Raw genomic sequence first — 15263 nt, 5'->3', positions numbered from 1 at the left:
CCTTATTGAGTCCCTCTGGATCCTTGTCGTCCATAGCTTCCGGGATGTCTTTGAAGAAAAGGCCGGGGCTGAACTGTTTGCTTAGGGTCTCCTCACTATAATTAAGGATACACTCCATCATGGCTCTATAGGGGTAAGTATTGCTGCTTTGACTAATGAGCCGATCTCCCAGGGTCACATCCACCTGTGAAAACATGGTGGCCACCGGGTAATTGAAGACCCCAGCGTTGGCCGTCTTCTCGATTGCATCGCCATCCTCATCAGTCACTTTACAGTTCATTAAAATAAATGTGTTATTCAAATCAATATAATCCTCGCCATTGCCAGCTATAAAAAAACTCTTGAGGGGCCGTGTCTGAAATTGCAGAAAGAGGGGGAATCTCTACATATATGCTCTTATCTATACTCGTTTGAGTGTATGGAACTGTAAACAGATCCAGTTCTGATTTGACGCATTCTTCCGATAGACTGTGGACAAAAGACATGTTTAAAAGATGTATCCTGAGGCTCTATTTTTCTTTCTTTGAGACTTTCTTTTTGCAGGTTTTTTCTTGTGCTGCTTCCTTCTCCGAGTGTTTCCACGATATGTTGGAGAATGAGAGATTCTTCGTTTTTTGTTAGCCACGGATCTTCGTCGCCCCCTGGTGGACACATGCTGTTTCTTCTTTTACCCCCCCTCCTCGCCATTACCATGAGACCCGAACCCTCCTGATGCTCATGGCTAGCTGCCCGGTTCATAACATTGGTGAACACGTCACTAACAATATTTTTAGCCGCTGATTTCAAGTGGGGTCTGGCTATAGCAAAGCCTCTCTTAAGCAGGGGTACGGCCATTCTAAAGAGACCACGAAAAAGTCCTCCTAGACCGGCGCCATACATTGTGGGGGCTCCTACAATACCGGGCAAGCCGTTCCCGGCTTGCATCTTGTAATAATCCACATAGGCGCTAGGATCTACATAACCCCTCGAGGTAGCCATTTTAATAATGTACACACTGTTTCAGGGGTCGAAAATGTAGTTTGACAATAACTTTACCGAAGCGGAAGGGTACGTTGATATTCTGATCCGATTTGACTTCGATCGTGATGTTGTCAAAGTGGGTCTTTGAGACTGGTACGTAGTGTGGCTTGTCATAAGTAATTGTGACCATGTCATTGCTTTTACCTTTAATAAGTACATTTCTCAAAAGGGGGACATAACTATCCCCGACCCTCTGGTGGGTTATGATATCCGTATACACATAAAGAGTGTAAAAGCCGCCCCACCACTTCTGAGAACCTGCTCTCTGTGTCAGAATAGAACCCTAATATACGCCCCAGTTGGCCGCTGGTTTGAATGCTAATACCTGGTTTTGACACCTTGTACACTCTGTTTTTAATAGGGTTGTAATATAGCTTGATGTTGGGGGTGCCTTCTGAGAACTGTTTATGAATCTCATCTAATATTTTATCCACATTGTCATAATAACCTCCTTGTATCGTGAATATCCATTGATTTTAACATCATCAAAAATGGCGAAGGTGGCATCCTTATCTTGTAAAACAGCCCAAGTGTAAGGATACTGTATTTCCGCCAACCCCACTTCCCACGACCCCCTTAGATCTATAGATTTTCCAAATTGTACCGTGTAACTGGCTATTTCATTTTTAGGGTATATATCGAGAGAGGCGTTACTGGGTAGAGTCACGTAGAAGCCTCCTGATTCCATCTTGAGTACCGAAAGTAATGCCCCCATCACACCCGCGGGCATGTTGTTATAAGGATTGAATATCGCAAACCTGTTGTTCCGGGACCCAACTATTGAACTTTTCAGGCCATCCAAGCCATTTCACCAACACATATTTTTTCCGGTTCTGGGTTTTTTCAGCTAATATCTTTTCAACTCTGTATACACTGTCTTTACCCACAATCATTTTTTGTAACTCGGCTTCGTAAAACATTCCTTCTATATCCTCCCCGTCATAGTCTTTTAACCGGTACACGGGGGGGTCTCTAGCCAACTGTTCGGTAACTGTAAAATATTCGTCAGAAAATGTTTGTTCATAACCTTTGGCAAAAGTACTCCTTAGCTTTGAAACGCGAACCACATCACCGATGTTGAACTTATAAGTAGTTTTTCCCTTCTTAATAAATGGTCCGTATAATTCTTTATAGACCTTAAAAGAATTACTTTGATCAACATCTATCGGCTTCATTTTAATACTGGTGTGATACCCTTGGTTGTAAGCATCGATAAAATCCTGAACTTTATCAAAATACTTGAACGTGTTGACCGCTGTAAAATATCTCCAGATTTTGGTCTTCATGGTGCGGTTAAACCTCTCCACTACCGATGCCTTAAGCTCATTACCTGTGGTGAAATGATGTATTTTGTGTCTCTTCAGTAGATTCTGAAATTCTCTGTTGAGAAACTCTTTTCCTTTATCAGTCTGCAGTTTTTTAGGACATCGACCCTGGGACAATATATCCTCAAAGGCCCTTGTCACCGCCCGACCTGTTTTTTTATGTAGAATGCGAGCCCAGGCATATTTTGATAACACATCGATACACATCAACATCAATTTGTGACCATTGTTATGTTTTGATAAATTTGACATATCGACTAGATCCATTTGCCATTGTGAGTCTATGTCAGTTGCATATACGCGGTTTCTTTTAAAGTTAATCCTGAGAGGTTTATGTAAGGTATAGGCGTCTTGTTCCCGTAACCATTCTGAAACAACCACATCATTAACCTTCACTCCGGCCTCAGCGAGTCCTCTTTGAAAACCCTTCTTACCCGCCAAACCCCCAATCTTGGCTGGGTTGTAGTATAGTTCCTGCATTTGGGGAGCTTGCCGAGTCATTCTGTCAAATAACCAAACAGACCCACACTATGCGCAAAGTTTTTATACAAGGTTTTTTATTCAACTTCAGGAGAGCAGATACCCCTTTTTAGACATTTGAGAAAAGTATAACATACACAACAATTTTTTCTACGGTCCAGACAAAAAGAAATCAGATGATTGGTTACTTGATCTATATCAACAAATATACCTGTTTCTTTATCTTGTAGGCACACACCTCAGTTACATATGTAAATAAAACAACAATATGACCTATTTTAAAAGTAAACAGAGGTGTATTAAACATGCTCAGCAAAAGGTCATACAGATGTTGATGAAATGGCCTAATATCATTCTTGGCCCCCTTGAGCGCTTCATCCCAGTGTTCGTACCCCCCGGTCTTTGTTACAGCAGCCATTCACTTTTCCAGGTTTGAAAGTTGATCCTCATCGATGGTTAAATCTGTAGAGAAAAGGCTCGCGTTGGCTACTTTTCTGTCAAGCACATGGTGTAATAGCGCTCTCAGGTTAGCTGCAGAGTGTTGATGACAGAACCAGTTGCAGAAGCAGTCCAGAACATTCCCCATGTTCAAAGTCCCTTAGTTCAGGTCAGAGTCTGAATCAGTGGCGTAGATGTCGAATTCCTCGTCGCTGCCCCCAGCTTTAACTTCTTTACGGAAGAAATAAGCTTTTAGCTTGCCAGCGGTTTTTCTACTCGGCTCATCCAGGTCATTGACCAGCTGCCCAAGTTTCTCTATTATAAACGGCTCCTTTTTCAGCTCCAGCAAAATCTCATCTATGATTTTCTGGACTTGTCCCGCAGTGACATGTATGTGGGAGTAAGACAGCGCCTTGATTAGTGCCGGTTTCAGCCACGGTTTGTTCAGTCTTCTGTAAAACACGTTGAAATAGAACAGGAAATAGTAACGGTCTGGTTCAAACAAACAACTGTGTCTCAACTGACTGGGGTGATTCACTTCACACCCCCGACAGACTTCTTTCAGAGCTCGGTCGATGAGAGCACTCAGAATATACACCAGGGTGCTTTTAACCACTCTGCTTACTTGGTCACATACCCCGGGCATAAATCCTGCGTCTTCATCACGCCCCTGGGACAGTCCGATGCTCATTGGGTCGCCTGGTGGTTTGTGGGGTGTTTCTACATCCATTGGACTGACCCCCTCCTGAGACGCACAAACGGTAGACAGTTCGGCAAAATCGAGGCCCTCCATGAGCTCCAGAGGCTGGGGATCCCCGAGACTCATTTGGACATCCATCGCACCGCATGTTGTTTCGTCCTGAGGGACCGGGGTCTGAGGTCTTGGAGGGTAACCGCAGTCAGAGGGTTCCAGAGTGTATACAAAATCTGGGGAATAGAACCAGGGGTGATCCCGGGTTTGAAGAGGCCTGTAGAGCCTGTCGACGTCCGCAGCTTTCGGGTAAGACATTCTCTTTAATTTTAAACCATGAATGAATTGTTGCGCCTTTTATCCTATCTCTTCACTACGTCACGACACACCGCCCTCTTAGAAGAGAGTAGCCCCTGAGCCGTCAGACCCCCCTCCAAAACCCCACACGTCGTCGGTTTTATCATCGTCGTCGTCATTCAAGGGGGATATATAATCCATAATCCAGCATATTCTCCTTCTAACCAAATCCAGTTGCGAACATTTGGTCAAGATGTCAAAACCATCATTTATACAGTTTATGACCTCTTTCAAGAACGGCCAGTCCACGGCGTCAAACATAATTTCAGTAACCTGTTTTTCTGGATCCTCCACACCCCCTTCAATAGGGTTTGTAATCAGGGTACTGCTAAACAAAACCTTACGATCTGTAGTTTGAGATAGACTCTTCACCACTCTACCGTAGTTCTGCAAGCTTTCCCATTCACACCTTTCAAAACCCTGAGTCGGAGACTCCATTTCGCATTCTCTTGGACCCTCTTGCAAGCCTTCTAGAGTCTTATCCACAAGCCCCAGATCTCTCCAGGCCATCACCTTCAACCAGTCCTCATAAGAGTATTCAATTACCGTCTCAAAAGGTTCCAACGTACCCTCCTTCTCTCCCAAAGCAAAAAGCTCCACTCCAACATAGCTGGGATCCCTTTTAAAGCGCAGGGCGACCTGCCTTTGAAAGAGTTTCCAAAGTGTCCTGATGTGCCCTTTAGCAATGCCAAACAGGTCTGTGAAAATGGCATCCTTTCGCAGCACTTCAGACGCCATCTCACAGTCTAGCCGACCTGAAATGCGTGAGCCCGTTTTACGAGCAGGCTTCAACGGTAATCGTTTGAAGCAAGACGTGGCGGTGTCAGTTTCCGTAGTGTAGCGGTTATCACGTTCGCCTAACACGCGAAAGGTCCCCGGTTCGAAACCGGGCGGAAACAGCCTGCTGTGGGCCGGTCCATTTCATCCTGTTTGCCCTCGTGGTTCCCCGGAGGCGGTGGGTAGCTTTTCTTCATTGGAGTGCCCGAAATCGGTGCTCTCAGAGCGTCCGTCCGTCGACAGGTTGAAATTGTAAACGCTGGTGTAGCCACTTTTAATTAAAATCTGATGATGATGATGTTGTTGTTGTTGTTCTTGTTGTTGTTCTTGTTGTCGTCGTGGTCGCCGTCATTATTATTGTTAAAGTAAAGCAGTAGTTAGATTTGTTGCTACCGTAAGGTGCAGAAGGCACAATAGCTCTGTGATTGTCTGATGGTGGCACAAGACGAGCAGCAGCTGTTTGAACAAGCCATTGAGCATCACCTTGTTGGGGTAAGTGTAAGTCTTGTCATTGCTCAGGGCGTTCTTCCTTTGAAAGAGTTTCCAAAGTGTCCTGATGTGCCCTTGAGCAATGCAATATAGGTCAGTGAAAATAGAAACCTTTATCTCACAGGCTGGCCCACGGGAAACGCCTGTGTGCGTTTTACCAGCCGGCTTCGATAGGAGTTATTCGAAATACCAGGACGGGTTGGTTTCCGTAGTGTAGTGGCTATCACGTTTGCCTCACACGCGAAAGGTCCCCGTTCGAAACTGGGTGGAAACAACCCGCGGTGCACGTGTGCCAGTGCCGTGTTACCCGTCCCCCATCTCTCTGCCCCAAGGGTGGCTGTTGTTTTCTCTTCCTCGGAGTGGCAAGAAATCCTGACCTTGAGAACAAACAATCGCAGAAGGGTAGCTTTGCGAGGCGCTGGAACTGACACTTTTAAATCGATACATGTTGTTGCTGTTACAATACGACCGTAGCAGGATCGGCGACATTGCTGTTAATCTTATGTAGTTGAAGGCGCAGTATAGCTCTGATAGTCTGGTGGTGACGGAAGACCACCAGCCGTTTGAACAAGCCATTCAGCATCACCTTGTTGGGCTAAGTGCAGGCACTGTCAGAGCGCAGGGCGTCCTGCCTTTGAAAGAGTTTCCGAAGTGTCCTGATGTGCCCTTTAGCAATGCCAAACAGGTCAGTGAAAATGGCATCCTTTCGCGGCACTACAGACGCCATCTCACAGCCTAGCCGACCTGAAACGCCTGAGCCCGTTTTACCAGCAGGCTCCAACGGTAACCGTTCGAAGCAAGAGGCCGCAGTGTCAGTTTCCGTAGTGTAGCGGTTATCACGTTTGCCTAACGTGCGAAAGGTCCCCCGATAGAAATCAGGCGGAAACAGCCTGCTGTGGGCCGGTCCTTTTCGTCCTGCTTGCCCTCGTGGTTCCCCGGAGGCGGTGGGTGGTTTTTCTTCATTGGAGTGCCCGAAATCGGTGCACTCAGAGCGTCCGTCCGTCGACAGGTTGAAATTGTAAACGCTGGTGTAGCCACTTTTAATTAAAATCTGATGATGTTGTTGTTGATGTTGTTCTTGTTGTTCTTGTTGTCGTCGTAGTCACCGTCATTATTAATGTTAAAGTAAAGCAGTAGTTAGATTTGTTGCTATCGTAAGGTGTAGAACGCACAATAGCTCTGTGATTGTCTGATGGTGGCACAAGACGAGCAGCAGCTGTTTGAACAAGCCATTGAGCATCACCTTGTTGGGGTAAGTGTAAGTCTTGTCATAGCTCAGGGCGTTCTTCCTTTGAAAGAGTTTCCAAAGTGTCCTGATGTGCCCTTGAGCAATGCAAAATAGGTCAGTGAAAATAGAAACCTTTATCTCACAGGCTGGCCCACGGGAAACCCCCGTGCGCGTTTTACCAGCCGGCTTCGATGGGAGCCATTCGAAACGCCAGGACAGGTCGGTTTCCGTAGTGTAGTGGCTATTACGTTCGCCTCACACGCAAAAATTCCCTGGTTCGAAAACGGCCGGAAACAACCCGAGGTGCACGCGTGCCAGTGCCGTGTTACCCGTCCCCATCTCTCTGCCCCAAGGCTGGCCGTCGTTTTCTCTTCCTCGGAGTGGCAAAAATTCCTGACCTTGAGAACAAACGATCGCAGAAGGGAAGCTTTGCGAGGCGCTGGAACTGACACTTTTAAAATCGATACATGTTGTTGCTGTTACAATACGACCGTAGCAGGATCGGCGACATTGCTGTTACTCTTATGTAGTTGAAGGCGCAGTATAGCTCTGATAGTCTGGTGGTGACGGAAGACCACCAGCCGTTTGAACAAGCCATTCAGCATCACCTTGTTGGGCTAAGTGCAGGCACTGTCAGAGCGCAGGGCGTCCTGCCTTTGAAAGAGTTTCCGAAGTATCCTGATGTGCCCTTTAGCAATGCCAAACAGGTCAGTGAAAATGGCATCCTTTCGCGGCACTACAGACGCCATCTCACAGCCTAGCCGACCTGAAACTCCTGAGCCCGTTTTACCAGCAGGCTCCAACGGTAACCGTTCGAAGCAAGAGGCCACAGTGTCAGTTTCCGTAGTGTAGCAGTCATCACGTTTGCCTAACGCGCGAAAGGTCCCCCGTTCGAAACCGGGCGGAAACAGCCTGTTGTGGTCCGGTCCTTTTCATCCTGCTTGCCCTCGTGGTTCCCTGGAGGCAGTGGGTGGCTTTTCTTCATTGGAGTGCCCGAAATCGGTGCACTCAGAGCGTCCGTCCGTCGACAGGATGAAATTGTAAACGCTGGTGTAGCCACTTTTAATTAAAATCTGATGATGATGATGATGATGATGTTGTTGTTGTTGTTGTCGTCGTGGTCGCCGTCATTATTATTGTTAAAGTAAAGCAGTAGTTAGATTTGTTGCTACCGTAAGGTGTAGAAGGCACAATAGCTCTGATAGTCTGGTGGTGAAGGAAGACCACCAGCCGTTTGAACAAGCCATTCAGCATCACCTTGTTGGGCTAAGTGCAGGCACTGTCAGAGCGCAGGGCGTCCTGCCTTTGAAAGAGTTTCCAAAGTGTCCTGATGTGCCCTTGAGCAATGCAAAATAGGTCAGTGAAAATAGAAACCTTTATCTCACAGGCTGGCCCACGGGATACGCCTGTGCGCGTTTTACCAGCCTGCTTCGATGGGAGCCATTCGAAACGCCAGGACGGGTCGGTTTCCTTAGTGTAGTGGCTATAACGTTCGCCTCACACGCGAAAGGTCCCTAGTTCGAAACCGGGCAGAAACAACCCGCGGTGCACGCGTGCCAGTGCCGTGTAACCTGTCCCTGTAACGCGGCTGGCCATCGTTTTCTCTTCCTCGGAGTGTCAAGAAATCCTGACCTTGAGAACAAACGATCACAGAAGGGTAGCTTTGCGAGGCGCTGGAACTGACACTTTTAAAATCGATACATGTTGTTGCTGTTACAATATGACCGTAGCAGGATCGGCGACATTGCTGTTACTCTTATGAGTAGATAGTAGGATTTTTTGGGCGCGGCCTATTTTGTTATGACGTATGCCCTAAGCTTATTAATATTCCTACGTCATAATTGGGGGGCGTGATTCTAGGTAGAGTTATTTCCTTAATTATTCCTACGTCATATCCGTCAGAAAGTGTACACCCATAAAACCCTGAACAACAAGGCCGCCCATAACCTGTTGTTCTTGTTGTTCTTGTTGGTCAACTGTAGAGTGTGAATGGGTCGGCTCTTCCTGTAGTGGTTGGGGGTCTTTTTTAAATATACATGTAATGGTTTAGTAAATCTAAACCGTTATAAGATCAACAAGTTCTGTTGTCTGTAATGGTCCCAGGTCTTAACAATGCCAGTTTTGAATAGTGCGTTTATCATATTCACACTGTCTCTGTCTGTCTCTCTCTCTCTCTCTCTCGCCCAATCATTTTATAAGATCAACAAGTTCTGTTGTCTGTTATGATCCCAGGTCCTAACAATGCCTGTTTTGCATAGGGTACTTATGTTATCCACACTGTATCTGGCTCTGTCTCTCCCCTCAAATTTAATTAAAAATAAAATTAAAAAAGAGGGTGTGTGTGTGGGTGTTTGTGTGTATAGGTTAATTGTTTTTGTAAAAAAAAAAAAAAAAAGCTGTGGTTATATTTTATCTCTCACATAATGTGTTCAGTCGTTTTACTTAAATACATTCTAGGGTCTTAAAGCTCATAAGAGTTAGACTTAAGATAAGGATATGCTTTTAAGGTATTTTAGCAGTCTCAATCCCTGATGATAAGGAATCATTTATAAAATAAAAACAACTGATCACTCAATGCTAAATAGATCACATCACTCAAGGCTAAATCACTCACACCATGGGGGGCGGGGGCGGGGGCGGGGGCGGGAATGGGCTCAGACAACAGTAGGTATGGCGTGTGGTATCAAAACATTCAGAATACTTTTAACCTATATAATTTATAAGCTTTGTAAAATAAACCCAAATATCTCTTTTGCGGGGATAAATGCTGTTCTGAGTAGTTTGTGACTTGTTTAATACCAAACAAAGCATCGCTATAAAAAAAAAAAAAAATCACTGTAAAAGCGCTAGTTATTTTAGATCTTTATAGTTATTTTCTTGGCTCAGGTTGTTTTTTAGTGCTTATAAAGGCCTGAAATATTCTTAGTGGTTGTTGACTATAGGTCTTGATGCTTAAAAATGTTTTTTTGAGAGACCAAAAGGTTCTAATAAAAGTTTAGAGTAGAGAGGAGAGAGATCGTCTCCATCATGGTTTCTATTTGAAATTTGATGCAGTGTCATTTTATTGGTTGGTTTTGATATGTTAATTGGTAACAGGGCGGCACAAAGGCCAGACCAGAACAATGCCTTACAAGCAGATCCGGCATGTGGCCATCATTATAAGTATGAAGGTCTGGTCTTCAGCTCGACAGACTCTTACTGACCTTTCGATTTAAGACTAAAGATCAACAATGTCCGGAAACAACATCAGCGACTTCGATTTAAACGAGTTTTTAGGCAAGTCTTCAGATTATTTTCATTGACTCAGAGCGTGTTGTGTGCATGTATTGTAAATAAGGCTATAACATCTGTTTTAAGTTCTGTAAAATTATTTTTCAGCCAGTCAACAGGAGTTCATTCCCAACGCTGAGGAGATCATCTGGAACAACGACGGTAAGATTTTTGTGTTTGCGCTCATGGGTTCTTATGTATGGGTGTGTGTGGTTTTGAAGCGGCTCATTAGAGTTATGAAAACGTTTTAATATATATTAATGCCGGTCTCTTTAATTACACAGAAACTATCGAAAGGTCTGTGATTAATGTCTCCGAGGATCGACCAAGAGAAGTGGTTGTCCCTAGACAGGCTGTCTGCCGACCGGGTAAGAACTAAACCCCTGTTTGTTTGTATAACGTTTCTGTAAGATGTTTGAGTCCAGTTTTGTTAATTTAAAAAAATTATCCTGTCTAACAGTATTAAGAAACGTGGTTCGAGACAACGAAAGGCCTTCCACATCGAGGGCTTGTTTCGTTTTACCTTCGAGAACCGTAACCTTTCAAGAATCTGAAAGGCCGTCAGCCCCGGTATCTGATAGCTGTGAGTATATGTCTGCAGCCTGTAAGAGGTTAAAGCTTTTTATAAAGCGGTGTGGTTAAAGGTTAAACATGTCTCTTACCTTCACAGCGGTGCAAAAAGCTAAACCAGCCGAAAAACATAAGAAACGATTATTCTGTGGAGGTAAGTAAGATCTTTCAAACTTTAATGTTTTTAAAAGGGCTTTGTTTGCCCGTTGAGGGCTAATATTTAAGCGATGGGTGACCGTTTCCTGTAGGGCGGGGGGTTCTGGGAAAGATCTTTAGAAGTCCGGACAGGTCTAGGCTTGTTTCTGGGGAACGTGTTTAGAAATGACCGATTGCCGTACCGTCTGGTTAGGAAGTAAAGCCGTCCGAAAGGGTTTAGTAAGTTGTTTGGCTTATCTCCCGCTATTATACTTCTGTTTTAAAGTGGTTGTAGGAAAAGGCTTGAAGGTGTTCATTGTATTTAATATTTAAACAGATCGTGAAAACGTTTGTGAAACAGGAAGTCCCGGGATCAGGAAGCGTTTACACTTGGAAGGTTCGTTTAAAAATGAAATGTTGTTGTGTGTGTGTGTGTTTTATTAACAATATTACAGTTTTTAAAGAAACATTTAAGAAACAGTTTATTTACAGTGGCTTCTCTGTTTTACATTTATTATCAAGTCCTAATAAATATATTGTCTGTAAATAATAAGGCGTTGTAGTGAATGTCTAAGGCTATTTTCAAAGGTCTAAAAAAGCTAAAGCTTTTGAATGTCCTGGACATGTTTTAAGTTTGATTTCTGTTGCCGTTTAAAGATGTAAATGTAATGTATATTTTTATTCTTCCCTAGACTCTTGGGATAGTCATTCTGTGGATGAGCTATTGAGGACAATTACCCCGTCTAAGTGGGATCAAACATCTTCCCCGGTGAGATCACCGAGAGGATCCCCCACGGTGGTCTTGGAGACCCCCCAACATCTACTCAGGCCACAGCCTTCTGGGGGTAATTCAACACCCCAGATTCAGCCCGCCACATTGTCGGGCGGAACAAATACAGGCATCCAACAACCTCAGGGGTCGCCGTCAGTCAGGGCGGACACACCACCCAACGACGGCCTGGTTTCAACATCGTCCCCCCAGACCCGTTTCTTGGCTACAGAAACGCGGAACAGTACCCCGCGCTTGGCCAGGGTGTCACCGCAAAGGCCTTCTTGGTCTCCGTCCATGAGTATACGCTCGCTCCCTGCCTCCTTCGACCGAGATTTACCGGAGCGACCATCCTTTGAAGCTGAGCCAGGCCACCAGCCCCCGGAGCTACATCCTGATGGTCGGCATGAGTTGCTACATACTTTGTTACAAAATCAAAGACTTGTGTTAGTGGGGCAAAACCTGGTGATAGAGAGCCAAAACACCCTTATTAATACCCTTACTAACGAATTGTACCGTATTTAATGTTTTAATAGACACAAAACGCCTTACTATTGTGGGTTGTTGGAAAAATAAAAAATAAATTAAAAAATGTCCTGACTTGGTAAAAGAACTCACAAACTAAAGGATTATGAACAAGCTAGGGCCCCAAAAAGACCTTCCCGAGAGAACATCCCCGGCCCTGTTGTGAACTCCTCTGATGTCCCAATGAACCTGGAACTATTACAAATGATAAATGATTTAAATAACCCCCAATTACCACCGATAGAATGTGAATTAACAGACTTACCGGTGAACCCCGACCTGTTACAGATGGTCAATGATCTAAATAACCACCTCCCACCGGTAGCGCTTATAGAGGTTCACCCCCTAGTTCACCCCGATTTGTTTGAAATGGTGGAGGCTTTGGAGGAGCTACCCCGACCAAATTCTGCCCCTATTATAAATGAATTGAGACAATTAGAACACAGGATGGCGGCAGAAACAGCCATCACTTTAGAGGAGGGTCTTGACATTAACCGGTTGGATATCTTTGAAGGACTTTTACAGGCTTTAAATGAGCTTCCTCAAAAAGGCGGTTTTGTAGATGTCAGCAGTGGGGGTGTTCGGAATGTGGAGGGTTCTGAGACTGATAAGGCTGTGGAGGACATGCTCTGTGAGAATGTAGGGGGTGAAGGCTTTGTTCAAAATGATGATGTGTCCAAGAGTACCAGTGATGCCGTGATTATAGATAGACCGGCCTATAACAATTTTGAAATGATTCAGCGTTTTAATTTTGCAGAACTTTTAAATTGTGACAATTATGCAGAAATATTTGTCAACATACACGAGGCCTTGCAGAAAATGCTTGAACAGGTTGCTGAAAGGGTCAGACCTCGAGATGTTGTACAGTTAGAACTCAGAGGGGATGATTTGTTTAGCAACCTATCTGTAATGCTGAGTGGAGATAATTTAGACGTCTGGCTAAAATCGAAGCGTTATTGCAAAGTAACGCAGCCATCTTAGCTGATGAAAGTCTGTATCTGGTAAAGAATGTGGTTCGTAACCCTGAGGGTGGGGCGCTTAGAAGACTGTCGAAATGCTTGAAAAACGACATAATTAGGACCAAGCTCAGGCAATTAGTGGTGAGTTCCAGTGGGGACAATAAGCTCTGTTTTGCTTACAGTTTAATAAAACTACTCACCCCCGACATGCCTGAACCCCAAGCTCTGCAAGAGGCTTTAATGCTTCATCAGAGGGCCGGCTTAAACTCTCAACAGATGGTTGCCTTTTCAGACATCAGCAAGTTTGAGGAGTTGTTGTCTTTAAAAATTGTTGTGTGGTACCGTTGTGAGGTAAAGGAAGTATTTGTGAAATTTCAGACACATCCTGAAACCCATACACAGACACTGTTTCTCTTCCTAAGTGATAGTCATTACTTTGGAATAAAGAGTTTGACTGCTTTTTTGGGTTGTTCGTATGTTTGTCATTGTTGTTATAAGGCCTTCAATGATAAGCTTAAGCACCGCTGTGACGGTTACTGTAACGTCTGTTTCAATCCGCAATGTCGTAAGGGTTTGGCCCCTACCATCCGATGTAAAGATTGCTTAAGGATTTGTCTCTCTGCGTTCTGTTTTTCCGAGCATAAGGTACAGAGGGCCGCTGCTGAGGGGGTTAAAAAACGGAGTTATTGTGATCAAACTAAATATTGCCCGCAGTGTTGCCTCCAGTACCGTTTTCATGAGGTTAAACCACACAAATGTCTGGAGCCGAGATGCAGGATCTGTAATGCTGATTTAACCCCGGGGTCCGAACACCAGTGCTTTATTCAGCCGGTTAAAAAGGAGCCGCCGCACAACCGGTATGTCTTTTTTGACTTTGAATGCCGAAAAGAAAACGGGGTCCATGTTGCTAATTATATACACTGTATTGACATGTTGGATCGTGAGTGGTCAGCTAGCGGTGATAGTTGTGTCAGGGATTTCTTTACGCGGTATTGCGGTCCAAAATACCTCAATTACACATTTATTGCCCACAATGCTAAGGGTTATGATTCTTACATTTTGATGAAGTATCTGGTGGAAAATGGGGTGACCCCAAAAATAATAGCTCAGGGTAGCAAGATCATGTGTTTCACCGATGAAGCTTTCAACTAACGTTACATAAACTTGTTAAATTTCCTCCCCATGAAATTGAGCGCTTTGCCTAAGGCTCTGGGTTTTGAGGCTCAGAAGAAAGGTTGGTTCTGCCATTTTTTTAATACTATGGACACTCAAAATTATCGAGGGTCCTACCTGCCCGCCTCTTATTATGGGGTTGATACTATGATGTCTCATGAGAGGGAGGAATTCTTTAAATGGTACAATACGGTTAAGGGAGGTGTTTTTGATTACCGAGAAGAGATGGCCGCTTATTGTAAAAATGATGTGGTGATCCTTAAAGAAGCCTGTGTGCGTTTCCGCGCCGAGGTTATCAACACATCGGGTCTCGACCCTTTGCAAAGTGTGACCATAGCGTCTCTCTGCATGAAAATGTATCGGTCCAATTTCTTGCAGAAAAACACTATAGCGGTCACCACTTCTGACAACTATCGTGCTAGACAAAAGAACTTTTCGACTGTCTCCATACAGTGGCTGGAATACCTGAGTGCCCGGGATAACATCTTCATCAGACATGCTTTAAATCAAGGGGAAGTCAAAATGGGGCCTTACTACTTAGACGGTTTTAGCAACGTGTCCGGGCGGCGTACCGCTTATGAGTTTGCAGGTTGTATTTACCATGGCTGTCCTCAGTGCTTCGACCCAAACACCTTTAACCCCGTAACACAAAAACTCTGCGGTGATATGTACTATGATTTCCAGGAACGAATTGAAACTTTAAAAAACACCTATGGTTTGAACGTGCTGGTGATTTGGGAACACGAGTGGACAACCCTGAAGCAACAGGATGCGGGGGTACAATGGTTTATGGAAACCTTGGACTTTCCTGAACGTCTAGAGCCCCGGGATGCGTTATTTGGGGGTTGTACCAACGCCCTCTGTTTACATTATGAGGTAAAGGAGGGTGAGAGAGTAGATTACTATGATTTCACCAGTCTGTACCCTTATGTCAACAAGACCAAAATGTACCCGGTGGGGCGTCCAACCATTGTTTATCGTGACTTTCTCGAAATCGGACATTACTTTGGTTTGATCAAAGTCACCATGTACCCTCCTCCGTGTTGCCTTACAGGTG

At 44.7% G+C, this 15263-nt stretch overlaps 1 non-coding gene across 1 annotated transcript; it reads left to right on the top strand.

Moving 5' to 3' along the window:
• Positions 1-5137: 5137 nt before the first annotated feature.
• trnav-aac (transfer RNA valine (anticodon AAC)) lies at positions 5138-5210 on the top strand. Its single transcript has one exon. It is a non-coding gene; the product is annotated as a tRNA-Val (tRNA).
• The last annotated feature ends 10053 nt before the right edge of the window (positions 5211-15263 follow it).

The sequence above is a fragment of the Amia ocellicauda genome (genome assembly GCF_036373705.1).
Source record: "Amia ocellicauda isolate fAmiCal2 chromosome 11 unlocalized genomic scaffold, fAmiCal2.hap1 SUPER_11_unloc_3, whole genome shotgun sequence".
NCBI lineage: Eukaryota > Metazoa > Chordata > Actinopteri > Amiiformes > Amiidae > Amia > Amia ocellicauda.
This window is presented reverse-complemented; position numbering and strand designations above follow the sequence as displayed.